Below are 14,071 nucleotides of genomic sequence, written 5' to 3' on the forward strand. Positions count from 1 at the left end.
GCTGACTTTTCTGCTTCATCCCCGCAGGTATAGGTTCATTTTTGCTCCGCTTCGCGGACTTCCATCTTAGTGTTTTGATGACTTAGATAATTACTTTGTTTTTGCAGGAAGCCGATCACATTTACCGCCTGAGATGGAATATTACTGAGGACAACACATTTCAGTCCATGGGTGTGTGTGCGGAATTCTGGGCTCATGCTGTGCCTCCAGCTGAAAGGAGGTTCCAGGAGGACCGCGCTCGCGATGACTTGCTCAACGATCATCTGTTTGCTGGGTCGGCCTTCTTTGCTGCCTCCCAAGAGCTTCGCTATGATTACGTAAAGGTACGTGATGCTCTTGCGGAAGCCAAGCAAGAGGCTAAAGTGTCTGCTTGGCATCTTTCTGATGCTCGAGAGAGAGCTGAGAAGCTCCAAGCAGAGCTCAGTGAGAACAGAGCAAGTGCCAACAGCGCCTTCGTGAAGCGCGGGCATGAGCTTCAGGCTGCGCGGGAGAAGCTACAGGCGGCGGAGGCGGACGCGGCCAAGTACGCGCGTAGAGCGCGCGACTTGGAGCTGGACGCGGAGGCGCGTGACCAAGCTCTTGTCCAGTCTATAACTGAAAAATCATCACTGGAGAGTGAGGTTGTGCGCCTGAAGAAGGAGCTGGCGGCCGCGTAGGCCGAAAAAGATGAAGCCCTGGCGACGGCAGCGTCTAGCCAGGAAGCCCTCGATCTTGCGCGAGCGGAAAAAGAAGAAATCCTGGCGGCAGCAACGTCTGACAAAGAGCAGCTGAAACAGACTAAGGAAACTGTTGAGTTGTTAAACTCTCAGATTCCTGCTCTAGAGACGTCTGTTGCTTCCCTCGCGCAGGATCGCCAATGGCTAATCTCACAGGGCATGACTCGTTGCGCTTACGCAATGAAATACTCAGACGTTTTTCAGGCCCTTGTGATGGATTGCAACGCTGCCGCGCGCTTGGTGGGTCGAGCTGAAGGGTTTACGGATGGCTATGAATATGGGATGCTGAAGAAGAACCCATCCGACTACCCTTATCAGAGCGACGTTGCCTGCGCGGACATGGCCGAGATGGGGGAGAAGTATTTGAATACTCCCATTCCTATCCTTGCGCAGGTATTTTAACTTTAATGAGATTACTTTGATTTTTTTTCCAAGTATTTGTGTACTTATACTTTTCCTTATGATTTGCAGATATCCGCGCTTGCTGACCAGCCCGACCTCGGCGCGCTAAAGAAATTGCTTGACGAGTGCGAAGGGGCTGGTGGCGGCGATGATGGCGCGGGGAATGCTGCTCCTGCTAGCGGCTCTGGCGTGGCCAAAGGATCTGCTCCTGACACTATTGTGACAGAAGACTCCATTCAGGATGAACAACTTGACTATGGTCAGTTTGGAGATGACGAGGAGCAGGCTGCGCCAGATGCTGAGGGTGGTGATGAGTGTGACATCTGCCCCGATCCGACCCGACCCAGGTACCCGTTTCTCTGACCCGATCTCCTTTTATGATTTAATATTTATTTATACTTATATTTTACTTTTAATAATAATATATATTTTCCTTCCCGCCTCTTTCTCTCTCTTTCTTTCCGCCGTCCCGTCCCTCTTCTTCTCTCTTTCCGCCTTCTTTTCCCTCTTGTCGCCGTCCCGCCCTTAAGCCTTGTTTCCCTCTTTTTCTTCTAACTCTTTGCTTGTCCTTTGTTCCTTCCCGCCTAAGGTTGTCTGCGCAGCTCCACGCGCCAGACTCCTTACGAGGAAGCCTGCGTGAAGACCATCTGTTCCAGCGATGCGCGAGACGAACTCTTCTCGCAGCGCGCTAAGAATTGTAATTCTTCTCGCAGCGCGCGAAGAACGGTAGTTCTTCCCGCGACGCGCTAAGGATATAGTTCTTCTCGCGACGCGCTTAGAATTGAAGTTCTTCCCACGGCGCGCTTAGAAATGTAGTTCTTCCCGCGACGCGTTAAGGTTGGTTCTGTCTGCCTTCGCGCTCGCGCACTCTTGACCTTCTGTGTCTGCCTTCGCGCTCGCGCACTCTTGACCTTCTGTGTCTGCCTTCGCGCTCAAGCTTTCTCGCGCTAACCCTTTGAGTTTTCTTCTGTTTAATCTAGCCGTTTGCTTTTGTGATGTCTTATCTTTTGTGCTGTTGACCTAATCTGCTTTATGTCTGAAAAGTTACTTTCGGCGCAGCATGCGCACCAACCCCATTGGTTGGCAGAAAAAGTGACTGACATTATCTTTGGAGATCTGCTTTTTCCATGCTTGACCAGTACCTTTTTCTGACCCGCCCATGCCTTTTTACTGTTCCCTGTCAGCCTTTTTCTCTTTTTCCCTGCTGCCATATCTTTTGATATCTTTTACTTTTCTGAACTTGCTTTTGATATCTTTTGTTATCTTTTGTTTTGTCTTGTTTTGTTTGTCTTGGAATCTTTTCCCCTTTTTCTGGATTCATGTCTCCTAGGGTTTCCCTATAAATAATAGTATTATTTTTTCTAACACTACACACACAAAGCACTTAAACTCTCCTGTTCTCTTTTACTCCTTGCCGTTGTTCTTCCTCTGCCGTCCCCTCTCTCTCTGCCTTCGTCCTCTCTCCTGTTCTGCCCTGTTTTCCGGTAATATATAATATATATAATAATTTGTTTAAGTTACTTATTAATTATGCTAGCTTATAATCAAGACTTAAAACAAATCATTAAAACAATAATCTTATTTATAGGTTAACTTGTGTTTGTTTAAAGTTGGTTCTTGCTTTATCTTACACCGCATCGTTTATCAAGTGAGTAATCTCGTACCTAATCCCTTTTTATTTTTAATGTTTTGGGATGTTCATGTGTTCGTACAAACTTGAGTCTTAAACTTGTTTATGAACTTTAGTCGCGCAGTATCCCATGTGTTGAGGACGTTTACTTGGCTGTTTATTTGTATGTGTGTATCATTAACCGCTTTGTTCGGCCTATTCCGAAGTTTTCATGGATCCATTAGATGAACACGGGAGACCTATCGTTTACGGTTTTCTTTGTTTACACTTGCACAGATGTTTTCTCGTTTTTGTGCTCAATTGGGAGCACGGATTGAACTATGAACTATGAGCTATGATCTATTTAGGCTTGATCACAATCTGATTACACCCTTGTTAAACACCAGACATACACGTGTTGCGCGCAGATTTATTGCTATCTATTATCTATTAAACTTGATTTCTCACCAACACGCAAGTGTTTGACGTTTATTTTAACACATGTTCAGGTTTGCAGTAGCTGTTTGGAGCTTGTGGACACATAGGAAGTTTTCTTTATTTTGGACCTAGATTAAAATGTATCAAGACAAGTTATTTGTTGTTCGAATATTTTGCCTTATAATATATTGAATTATGTTGCTTTATGTTCTTGTGGTTACTTTGCGCGTGCGCGAATGAATGTATTTATTAAATATTGACACCCAATAGTGTCACGAGTAATGAAACAATATGTGGCGCCCCGATGTATAATCCGCCTTTGGTCTGGGTGTTACAGATTGGTATCAGAGCTCGTTGACTTTAGGATAGGTGGTTAGACGTAACGGCCTAGAATACCTAAGAGTCCCTTCTCGCGCATGAGAGAAATCTCATGTTTGCGCGCTTATTGTTAATTACTCGTTATTTATGAATATGCTCGCGCTTGCGCAGTATATGATCTTATGTTTTATTTCGCGATATTTCGATTTTTGATTGAATTTCGATTTTTATTGATTTTTCTTACATATTCGTTTGTTGGACTTGAAAATCCGAAAAGTCATGGTGATACATGAATAGTTGATTTTCAATTTCCATTTACGATTATGTTCTGAGGTTGGAGACTTGAAAAGTCATGGTGATACATGAATTGTCAACCTCCAATACTCATTTTCTTGTATATTTTATATTGAGGATTGAAAAGTCATGGTGATACATGAATCGTCAATCTCCAATACTCGTTTACTCGTCATTTTAAATTGAGAAATTCGGAAAGTCATGGTGATACATGAATTGTCGATTCTCGATTCGAATTTGTTATCTGTATTAAGTTTGCATTCAAATTCATGTTTTACTTTAACTATTGATGGTATCTAACCCCGCGAAACCAAGCTTTATAAGATTATACTTTACGCTAAGATATTAACAAAACTAAAACTTTTATAGAATGCCTCCGCTATCCCGCCGTCATCAGAGGAGAGAAGCCTCGCGCAGGCGTAGACAGCAACGTTCCCAGGAAATGGCCGCCGCGATAGCCCAAGCTTTGAGCCAAAACAATGCTAACACCTCTGGTTACAACATTAAGTCCTTTAATGCGGGTAACCCTCCAAAGTTCACAGGTCTTGAAGGAGCCACCGTGATGCTCCAATGGCTCGAGAAAATTGAAAACACTTTCCTCCATACCCAATGCCCTTCAGACAGACGAACCCTATATGCTTCCAGTGTCCTGGAATCTAGAGCGCTTACATGGTGGAATGGAGTAGCTCATGCGCGTGGCGCAGAAGCTGCTTCTAGCATGCTCTGGGAGGAATTCAAAGAAATTCTGACGCGAGAATTCTGCCCTCCCAACGAAGTTAAGCGCCTGGAGGAAGAATTTTGGAATCTTAAGCAATACAGTGGCGAAGCGCGCGAGTACGCGACGCGCTTCCATGAACTAAGCCTGCTTGTCCCTCACCTTGTTACCCCTTCCCGCCGAGCCATCGAGAAATTCCTTGGGGGTCTCCCCATGGAAATTCAAGATTCTGTATGGGCCAGAAACCCAGTAACCCTCTCTGACGCCATCGAGTTGGCCGCTGTGCTCAGCGACAACCATGTCAGAGCAGGAACCCTGTTCCTGCGGGGAACTGAAAAGACCAAACTCACCAAGACTGTCCCTGAACTAACAGAAACCAAACCCGAACCCTCAAACCGTAACAATCTCAAGCGCAGGCGCAAAGCCTATGCGCTTACCAACCCGCCCATAGTCCAGCAACCCGCCTACCAACCTCTAGTATACGCACCTAACCCACTGTCAACCTACCCAACACCTCCTGTAGTCCATAACTATGCCTTAACCAATCCCGCACTCCCTGCCCCGCCACTTAAGAAACCTTACACAGGAAATCAACCCTTTTGCCCAACCTGTAGACTTCACCACCCAACCCAAACCCCGTGTCGACAATGTAACCGATGTGGCCGCGTTGGTCACTCTGCCGAGTTCTGTAGAATCCCTCCCGCCAATCCAATTGCGCCAACCCCACCAGTCTACCCGCAGAACCCACAACCAACCTACCAAAACCCACGACCCAGGTCGTGCTATAACTGCGGTGATCCCAGTCATTTCCGGAACGCGTGCCCAAGGCTACAAGTTCAGATTACGCAAGCGAATCCGGTGAACCAGATTTCGAACCAAGTGGCACGCGGACGAGCTTTTAATATAACCGCGCACCAAGCGCAAGCGAATAATGACGTAGTTAATGGTACATTTTTGCTTAACGGATTTTATGCTTCTATACTTTTTGATACTGGCGCCGATCGAAGTTTTATCTCTCGCGCCTTTGAGCAGAAGCTTGCGCGACCGCGCGATAACTTAAAAGAAGATTTTTCAGTTGAATTGGCTAATGGCGAAACTGTTTTAATTAACTCAGTGATTAAAGATTGCACGCTTAACCTTAACGAAAACGATTTTCTGATCGACCTCATCCCCATGCCTCTGGGAAGCTTTGATGTTATTATTGGTATGGACTGGCTCTCGAAGAATCGCGCCGAAGTTATTTGCGCCAAGAAGATGATTCGCATACCTCGAGAAAATGGTGATCTTCATATCTACGGCGAAAAACCCTCCAGTGGTCTTAAGCTTATGTCTTGCGCCGAAGCCCAAAGACTCATGCTGAAGAAGTGTATTGCATTTTTAGCCCATGTGGTCAAACCTGCTGAAGAAAAGAAGCTTCGCGATATCCCTGTTGTGCGCGATTTTCCTGAAGTTTTTCCTGATGATCTTCCTGGTATCCCTCCCGCTCGTGAAGTCGAGTTCCGTATTGATCTTGTCCCTGGTGCTTCCCCCGTAGCCAAATCTCCTTACCGTCTTGCGCCCGCTGAGATGCAAGAATTGGCAAGCCAACTTCAAGAGTTGACTGCTAAAGGATTCATTCGCCCTAGCTCTTCGCCCTGGGGTGCTCCGGTGTTGTTCGTTAAAAAGAAAGATGGATCGTTTCGCATGTGTATTGATTACCGCGAGTTGAACAAACTCACCATTAAAAACCGGTATCCCTTACCGCGTATTGACGACCTCTTTGATCAACTCCAAGGTGCCTCTTGTTTCTCGAAGATTGATCTCCGCTCTGGCTATCACCAGTTGCGCATCCGCGATGAAGATGTTCCGAAGACTGCTTTTCGAACTCGTTATGGCCATTTTGAATTCTTGGTCATGTCCTTCGGTTTAACCAACGCACCCGCCGTTTTCATGGATCTAATGAATCGGGTGTGTAGGCCTTTCTTGGATAAATTCGTGATTGTGTTTATCGATGACGTTCTGATTTATTCTAAGACCAAGGCCGAGCATGAGCAACATCTCCGATTGGTATTGCAAAAGCTTAGAGCCGAGCAGCTCTATGCTAAGCTTTCCAAGTGTGAATTCTGGTCTGATGAAGTACAGTTTCTTGGTCATGTTGTAAACAAGATGGGTATCCATGTCGACCCATCCAAGATTGAAGCAATCAAGAACTGGATCACGCCATCCACTCCTACCGAAATCCGTTCCTTTCTGGGCTTAGCTGGTTATTACCGGCGCTTCATTTCGAACTTCTCGAAGATCGCTTTGCCTTTAACGGCTCTAACGCACAAAGGTAAACCGTATATTTGGGGCTCGAAGCAAGAAGAAGCCTTTCTGACGCTCAAGCGTTTGTTGTGTGAAGCTCCTGTTCTTGCGCTACCTGAGGGTAATGATGATTTTGTCGTGTACTGCGATGCCTCCAACCAAGGTCTCGGTTGTGTTCTTATGCAACGAGGCAAGGTTATCGCTTACGCATCAAGGCAACTCAAGGTTCATGAAAAGAATTATACAACTCACGACCTCGAACTTGGTGCAGTTGTTTTTGCCTTGAAGATCTGGAGACACTACCTTTATGGTACTAAGTGTATCCTCTACACTGACCATAAAAGCCTTCATCATATCTTTGATCAAAAGGAACTCAACATGAGACAACGCCGATGGAACGAACTCATCAGCGACTACGATTGTGAGATCCGGTATCATCCTGGTAAGGCTAATGTGGTAGCCGATGCGCTCAGCCGAAAACCCTGCCAGCTTAACTGTATCTTGCCGCGCACGCATCTTCACTTTGCGCCGATCCAAAGCAACCTTGAATCGCGTATTCGTGACGCGCAGCGCGCATCCATCAGTAATGGTAACCTTCGCGCCGAGTTAGCGTGTGGCGCGGAAGCACATTTTGTGCCCAATCTGAGTGGAACTCTCTGCTATCTTAATCGCATCTGGATTCCCTTTGATGAGAATATTCGCGCTGATATCCTGAGTGAAGCGCATAAATCTCGGTATTCTATTCATCCTGGCGCTGATAAGATGTACAAGGATTTGCGCATTACTTATTGGTGGCCCGGTATGAAGAAGGATATTGCTGTGTTCGTAGCTAAATGCCTGACTTGTTCTAAGGTGAAAGCTGAACACCAACGCCCATCTGGTTTGCTCGAACAACCAGAAATTCCTACGTGGAAATGGGAATGTGTAGCGATGGACTTTATTACCAAGTTACCTTTGACAGCAAGCAAACATGATAGCATTTGGGTAATAGTGGATCGTTTGACTAAGTCTGCTCACTTTCTGCCCATTCGTGAAAACTACCGTGTTGAGCAGCTCGCGCAGCTTTATGTCAAGGAAATTGTCTGCCGCCATGGTACTCCTTTGAGCATCATATCCGATCGCGATGGCCGTTTTATATCTCGCTTTTGGAAATCTCTCCAATCTGCGCTAGGAACTCGCTTGGACATGAGTACGGCATATCACCCTCAGACTGACGGTCAGTCTGAGCGAACTATTCAAACTCTTGAGGATATGCTCCGATCTTGTGTTCTTGATTTTGGAGGTAATTGGGATTCACACCTGCCTTTGATCGAGTTCTCTTATAATTACAGCTATCATTCCAGTATTGGTATGGCCCCATTTGAAGCACTTTACGGTCGTAAGTGCCGCTCCCCGATCTGTTGGAGCGAAGTGGGTGAAGCTCAAATCACAGGACCCGAACTTGTTCAAGAGACAACCGATAAAATCGCCAAGATCCGTGATCATCTGCTGACTGCCAGAAGCCGACAGAAGAGTTACGTAGATCGTAGACGGAAGCCTCTCGAATTTCAAGTTGGTGATCTTGTTCTCCTCAAAGTGTCGCCCTGGAAGGGTGTTGTCCGCTTTGGGAAGAAAGGTAAGCTTGCTCCTCGATATGTTGGACCATTTAAGATTCTCGCGCGTGTAGGAAAAGTTGCCTACAGACTTGACCTGCCGCCCGCGCTCTGTAATGTGCATCCAACGTTCCATGTATCCAATCTCAAGAAGTGTTTAGCTGACGAGAACCTTCACATTCCACTTGATGAAGTTCAAGTTGATGAATCCATGCATTTCGTTGAGAAGCCTGTTGAGATTATGGATCGCGAGGTTAAGCAAACCAAGCGCAGTCGCATCCCTATCGTGAAAATTCGCTGGGAGTCCAAGCGCGGAGCCGAGTTTACATGGGAAAGGGAAGATCAGATGAAGGTCAAGTACCCGCACCTGTTCTCTGCGCAACCTACTTCGAGATAAATTTCGGGACGAAATTTCTTAAAGTAGGGGAGACTGTGACATCTGCCCCGATCCGACCCGACCCAGGTACCCGTTTCTCTGACCCGATCTCCTTTTATGATTTAATATTTATTTATATTTATATTTTACTTTTAATAATAATATATATTTTCCTTCCCGCCTCTTTCTCTCTCTTTCTTTCCGCCGTCCCGTCCCTCTTCTTCTCTCTTTCCGCCTTCTTTTCCCTCTTGTCGCCGTCCCGCCCTTAAGCCTTGTTTCCCTCTTTTTCTTCTAACTCTTTGCTTGTCCTTTGTTCCTTCCCGCCTAAGGTTGTCTGCGCAGCTCCACGCGCCAGACTCCTTACGAGGAAGCCTGCGTGAAGACCATCTGTTCCAGCGATGCGCGAGACGAACTCTTCTCGCAGCGCGCTAAGAATTGTAATTCTTCTCGCAGCGCGCGAAGAACGGTAGTTCTTCCCGCGACGCGCTAAGGATATAGTTCTTCTCGCGACGCGCTTAGAATTGAAGTTCTTCCCGCGGCGCGCTTAGAAATGTAGTTCTTCCCGCGACGCGTTAAGGTTGGTTCTGTCTGCCTTCGCGCTCGCGCACTCTTGACCTTCTGTGTCTGCCTTCGCGCTCGCGCACTCTTGACCTTCTGTGTCTGCCTTCGCGCTCAAGCTTTCTCGCGCTAACCCTTTGAGTTTTCTTCTGTTTAATCTAGCCGTTTGCTTTTGTGATGTCTTATCTTTTGTGCTGTTGACCTAATCTGCTTTATGTCTGAAAAGTTACTTTCGGCGCAGCATGCGCACCAACCCCATTGGTTGGCAGAAAAAGTGACTGACATTATCTTTGGAGATCTGCTTTTTCCATGCTTGACCAGCACCTTTTTCTGACCCGCCCATGCCTTTTTACTGTTCCCTGTCAGCCTTTTTCTCTTTTTCCCTGCTGCCATATCTTTTGATATCTTTTACTTTTCTGAACTTGCTTTTGATATCTTTTGTTATCTTTTGTTTTGTCTTGTTCTGTTTGTCTTGGAATCTTTTCCCCTTTTTCTGGATTCATGTCTCCTAGGGTTTCCCTATAAATAATAGTATTATTTTTCCTAACACTACACACACAAAGCACTTAAACTCTCCTGTTCTCTTTTACTCCTTGCCGTTGTTCTTCCTCTGCCGTCCCCTCTCTCTCTGCCTTCGTCCTCTCTCCTGTTCTGCCGTGTTTTCCGGTAATATATAATATATATAATAATTTGTTTAAGTTACTTATTAATTATGCTAGCTTATAATCAAGACTTAAAACAAATCATTAAAACAATAATCTTATTTATAGGTTAACTTATGCTTGTTTAAAGTTGGTTCTTGCTTTATCTTACACCGCATCGTTTATCAAGTGAGTAATCTCGTACCTAATCCCTTTTTATTTTTAATGTTTTGGGATGTTCATGTGTTCGTACAAACTTGAGTCTTAAACTTGTTTATGAACTTTAGTCGCGCAGTATCCCATGTGTTGAGGACGTTTACTTGGCTGTTTATTCGTATGTGTGTATCATTAACCGCTTTGTTCGGCCTATTCCGAAGTTTTCATGGATCCATTAGATGAACACGGGAGACCTATCGTTTACGGTTTTCTTTGTTTACACTTGCACAGATGTTTTCTCGTTTTTGTGCTCAATTGGGAGCACGGATTGAACTATGAACTATGAGCTATGATCTATTTAGGCTTGATCACAATCTGATTACACCCTTGTTAAACACCAGACATACACGTGTTGCGCGCAGATTTATTGCTATCTATTATCTATTAAACTTGATTTCTCACCAACACGCAAGTGTTTGACGTTTATTTTAACACATGTTCAGGTTTGCAGTAGCTGTTTGGAGCTTGTGGACACATAGGAAGTTTTCTTTATTTTGGACCTAGATTAAAATGTATCAAGACAAGTTATTTGTTGTTCGAATATTTTGCCTTATAATATATTGAATTATGTTGCTTTATGTTCTTGTGGTTACTTTGCGCGTGCGCGAATGAATGTATTTATTAAATATTGACACCCAATAGTGTCACGAGTAATGAAACAATATGTGGCGCCCCGATGTATAATCCGCCTTTGGTCGGGGTGTTACAATGAGGATGATGAAGAGGCTGACGTCGACGTGGAGACTTGAGAAGCCCTTCATGTTTTTTGTTTTTTATTTGTAGTTTGTATCTCATCATCTTGTAAACTTGTAAATTTCAATGTTTTGGAATGAAATTTTGTTTTTCTCTTCTTCGCATCTTGCGCATTCCCCTTTCATCTCTTTATATTGCATGTTTGCTTGTTGAATATAAGATATGCTTGCACGTTGAAATAAGAACAAGGTTGTAAGGAAGTTTTTGTACTTAATCCTTGTCATATTGTAAGTGATTTTGCCATATCTTGATTATGTTGACACGTGCCTTGGCGTTTTCATTATTCCTCTTTTGCGCGACGTTATCGCGCATTTATTATATGGAATTCTGAGTTTTAGCCTTTACGTGTCAATGTGTGTTACTCAGATATCCATTACAATTTCATGCGCGACCTCGACCTGAGACCCTAACAACTATGTTTTGGCATTTGTTTTACCTTAGTTGTGTTTAGGTATTTCTATGGTCAGGCTGCGCAGTATGTAGGTTGGATGTTGTGAGTGATTTGAGCTAAGGCTCACATTATTGGGCTAAGGCCCTGACGTTTTAGAGTTAAGACTCGTTAACGCGTTTGAGCTTGAAGCTCGCGCATGTATGTTTTACTTCGTTTTATTTCGTTTTGATGTCAATACAATGTTGTGATATTGCTCAAAATTAATAAAGGGAAGTGTGAAACATGTATGCAAAAGGTAATAGAATTGGGCTAAGGCCCTGACGTTTTAGAGTTAAGACTCGTTAACGCGTTTGAGCTTGAAGCTCGCGCATGTATGTTTTACTTCGTTTTATTTCGTTTTGATGTCAATACAATGTTGTCATATTGCTCAAAATTAATAAAGGGAAGTGTGAAACATGTATGCAAAAGGTGATAGAATCCACATTAAGAGAAGCTAGCGCGTATCATTATTCATAATGGCTTAAAAAGCCTTGATTACAAACTTGACATTTTTTACATGAAACATTTTCTAAGCTGTGCTGCGTTCCATGCGCGCGGGATCTTCTTTCCATTCAAATCTTTTAAGGCGTATGCGCATTTTCCCAATTCTTCCAAGACTTGATAAGGTCCCTCCCAATTGGGGGACATTTTTCCCGGGGGTATCGCGCGGCTAGCCTCATTGTTTCGAAGGACAAAATCATTTTTCTTGAAGTGGCATTCTTTCACGCGCTGGTTGTAATATTTTTCCAGTTTTTTCTTGTACTTGGCCTCACTGATGATAGCCGCCTCTCTGCGCCCTTCAAGTAAGTTGAGATCCAACCTTCTTTCGCGCTCGTTATCAATCTTGCTCATCATGAGCACTCTATGGGATGGGTATCCAATTTCTGCTGGAATCATTGCCTCCGTTCCATAGGTTAGGCTGAACGGGGATTCGCCATTGCTGGTTTTGCTTAATGTCCTGTGCGCCCACAGGACATTAGGTAGCTCGTCAACCCAAGAATGGGATTCTCCCTCTAACCTTTTCTTCAGCCCATTCAGCAAGCTTTGGTTCGCTCGTTCCACTTGGCCATTCCCCTGAGGGTGGTACACTGAAGTGAAAATTTGGTTGATGCGCAATTCCTTGAGCCAGCTGGATATTTTCTTGTCAGTGAATTGCTTGCCGTTATCACTCACAATTTCCACGGGCAAGCCAAAACGGCATATGATGTGGCTCCAGATAAACTGCTTCATTGCTTCGGCTGTGATTTTTGCTAGTGGCTTGGCTTCAACCCATTTTGTAAAATAGTCTACTGCCACTACCAAAAATTTTACTCGCCCTTGCGATTGCGGTAGGGGACCCACAATATCGATTGCCCATTTGTGGAAAGGCCATGCGGAGGTCACCGGAATCAGGTTGTTCTTTGGCCGCATGGTGTTTGGCGCATAGCTCTGACATGCTTTGCATTTTTGGATCTCTTTTAAAGCGTCCAAGTACATGCCTGGCCAATAGTAACCTGCGCTCATTGCCTTGGCAACCACCATGCGCGGGCTAGCATGTATTCCACAGATTCCTTCGTGTATCTCTCTGATCACATAGCTTGCTTCCTCAGCATCAAGGCATTTCATGAGCGGTCCAAGATAAGAGCGTCGATATAGTGTACCATCAAGCAGTTCATAGTTTTGCGACTTGTGTCTTATCTTCCTCGCCTGTGCGCGATCGTCCGGTACTTTTCCCTCCTTCAAGAATTCCATTATTGGAGTTATCCATGATGAAGGGGTTGTATGAGTTACAAGGACAGACTTCGCTCCCACCGACGGGTTGCTCATTACTTCTACTCTGACATCTTTGCCAAAGTGATCGAAGCTGGTTGATGCCATCTTGCTCAGCGCGTCAGCAGATTTGTTTTCACTGCGCGGAATATGAATGATTCTGAAGCAGTCAAATTGCTCGATGAGCTTTTTCGCCTGCTCTAGATACAGAGGCATGGTGTTCTCCTTGGCATCATAAAGGCCATTGACCTGTGCTGCTACCACTTGAATCAACATGGGCCTCTAGCTTTTTAACTCCGAATTTTTGCGCGATGCGCAGGCCAGCCAGCAGGGCTTCATACTCAGCTTCATTGTTGGTGCTCTTGAAGTCCAACCTGATGGCGTAAGTATATTCCTATTCTCTGGATCCACCAGCTTGAGGCCTGCGCCGGATCCTTCGTTGTTTGAAGCTCCGTCGGTGAATAATCTCCACACATTTTCATCATCATTGGCTCGCGGAGGATCTGCCTCGCGCTGAGCCTCTTCAATTTTTCCTTCGGGGACTTCTGCAATGAAATCAGCCAACACTTGTCCCTTTATTGCTGGACGGGGCTTATAGGCGATCGTGTGCTCACCTAATTCCAGCGCCCACTTTGTCAGCCTTCCTGAGAGCGCGGGACGCCGCAAGACTTGCTGGATGTTGTAACCAGTCAGAACTTCAATGGGATGACCATTGAAATATCTATGAAGCTTGCGCGACGCGTGTGTTAGTGACAAAACTAACTTTTCCATGATGGAGTAGCGCGTCTCAGGATCTGTCAGCACCCGACTCACATAGTATATTGGCGTTTGGATTCCCTTGTGATCCACCAACAATACTGCGCCGATGGCGCGCTCTCCTGCTGATAGGTACAATGTCAAAGTTTCTCCAGGAAGTGGAGCTGTGAGCGCGGGCAGATTTATCAAACATTCTTTTATCTCACTGAAAGCTTGCTCGGCCTC

Source organism: Bidens hawaiensis, unplaced genomic scaffold (assembly GCF_021521415.1).
Source record: "Bidens hawaiensis isolate Kalapana, Puna unplaced genomic scaffold, B.hawaiensis_p1.1 tig00019696_1, whole genome shotgun sequence".
Lineage (NCBI taxonomy): Eukaryota > Viridiplantae > Streptophyta > Magnoliopsida > Asterales > Asteraceae > Bidens > Bidens hawaiensis.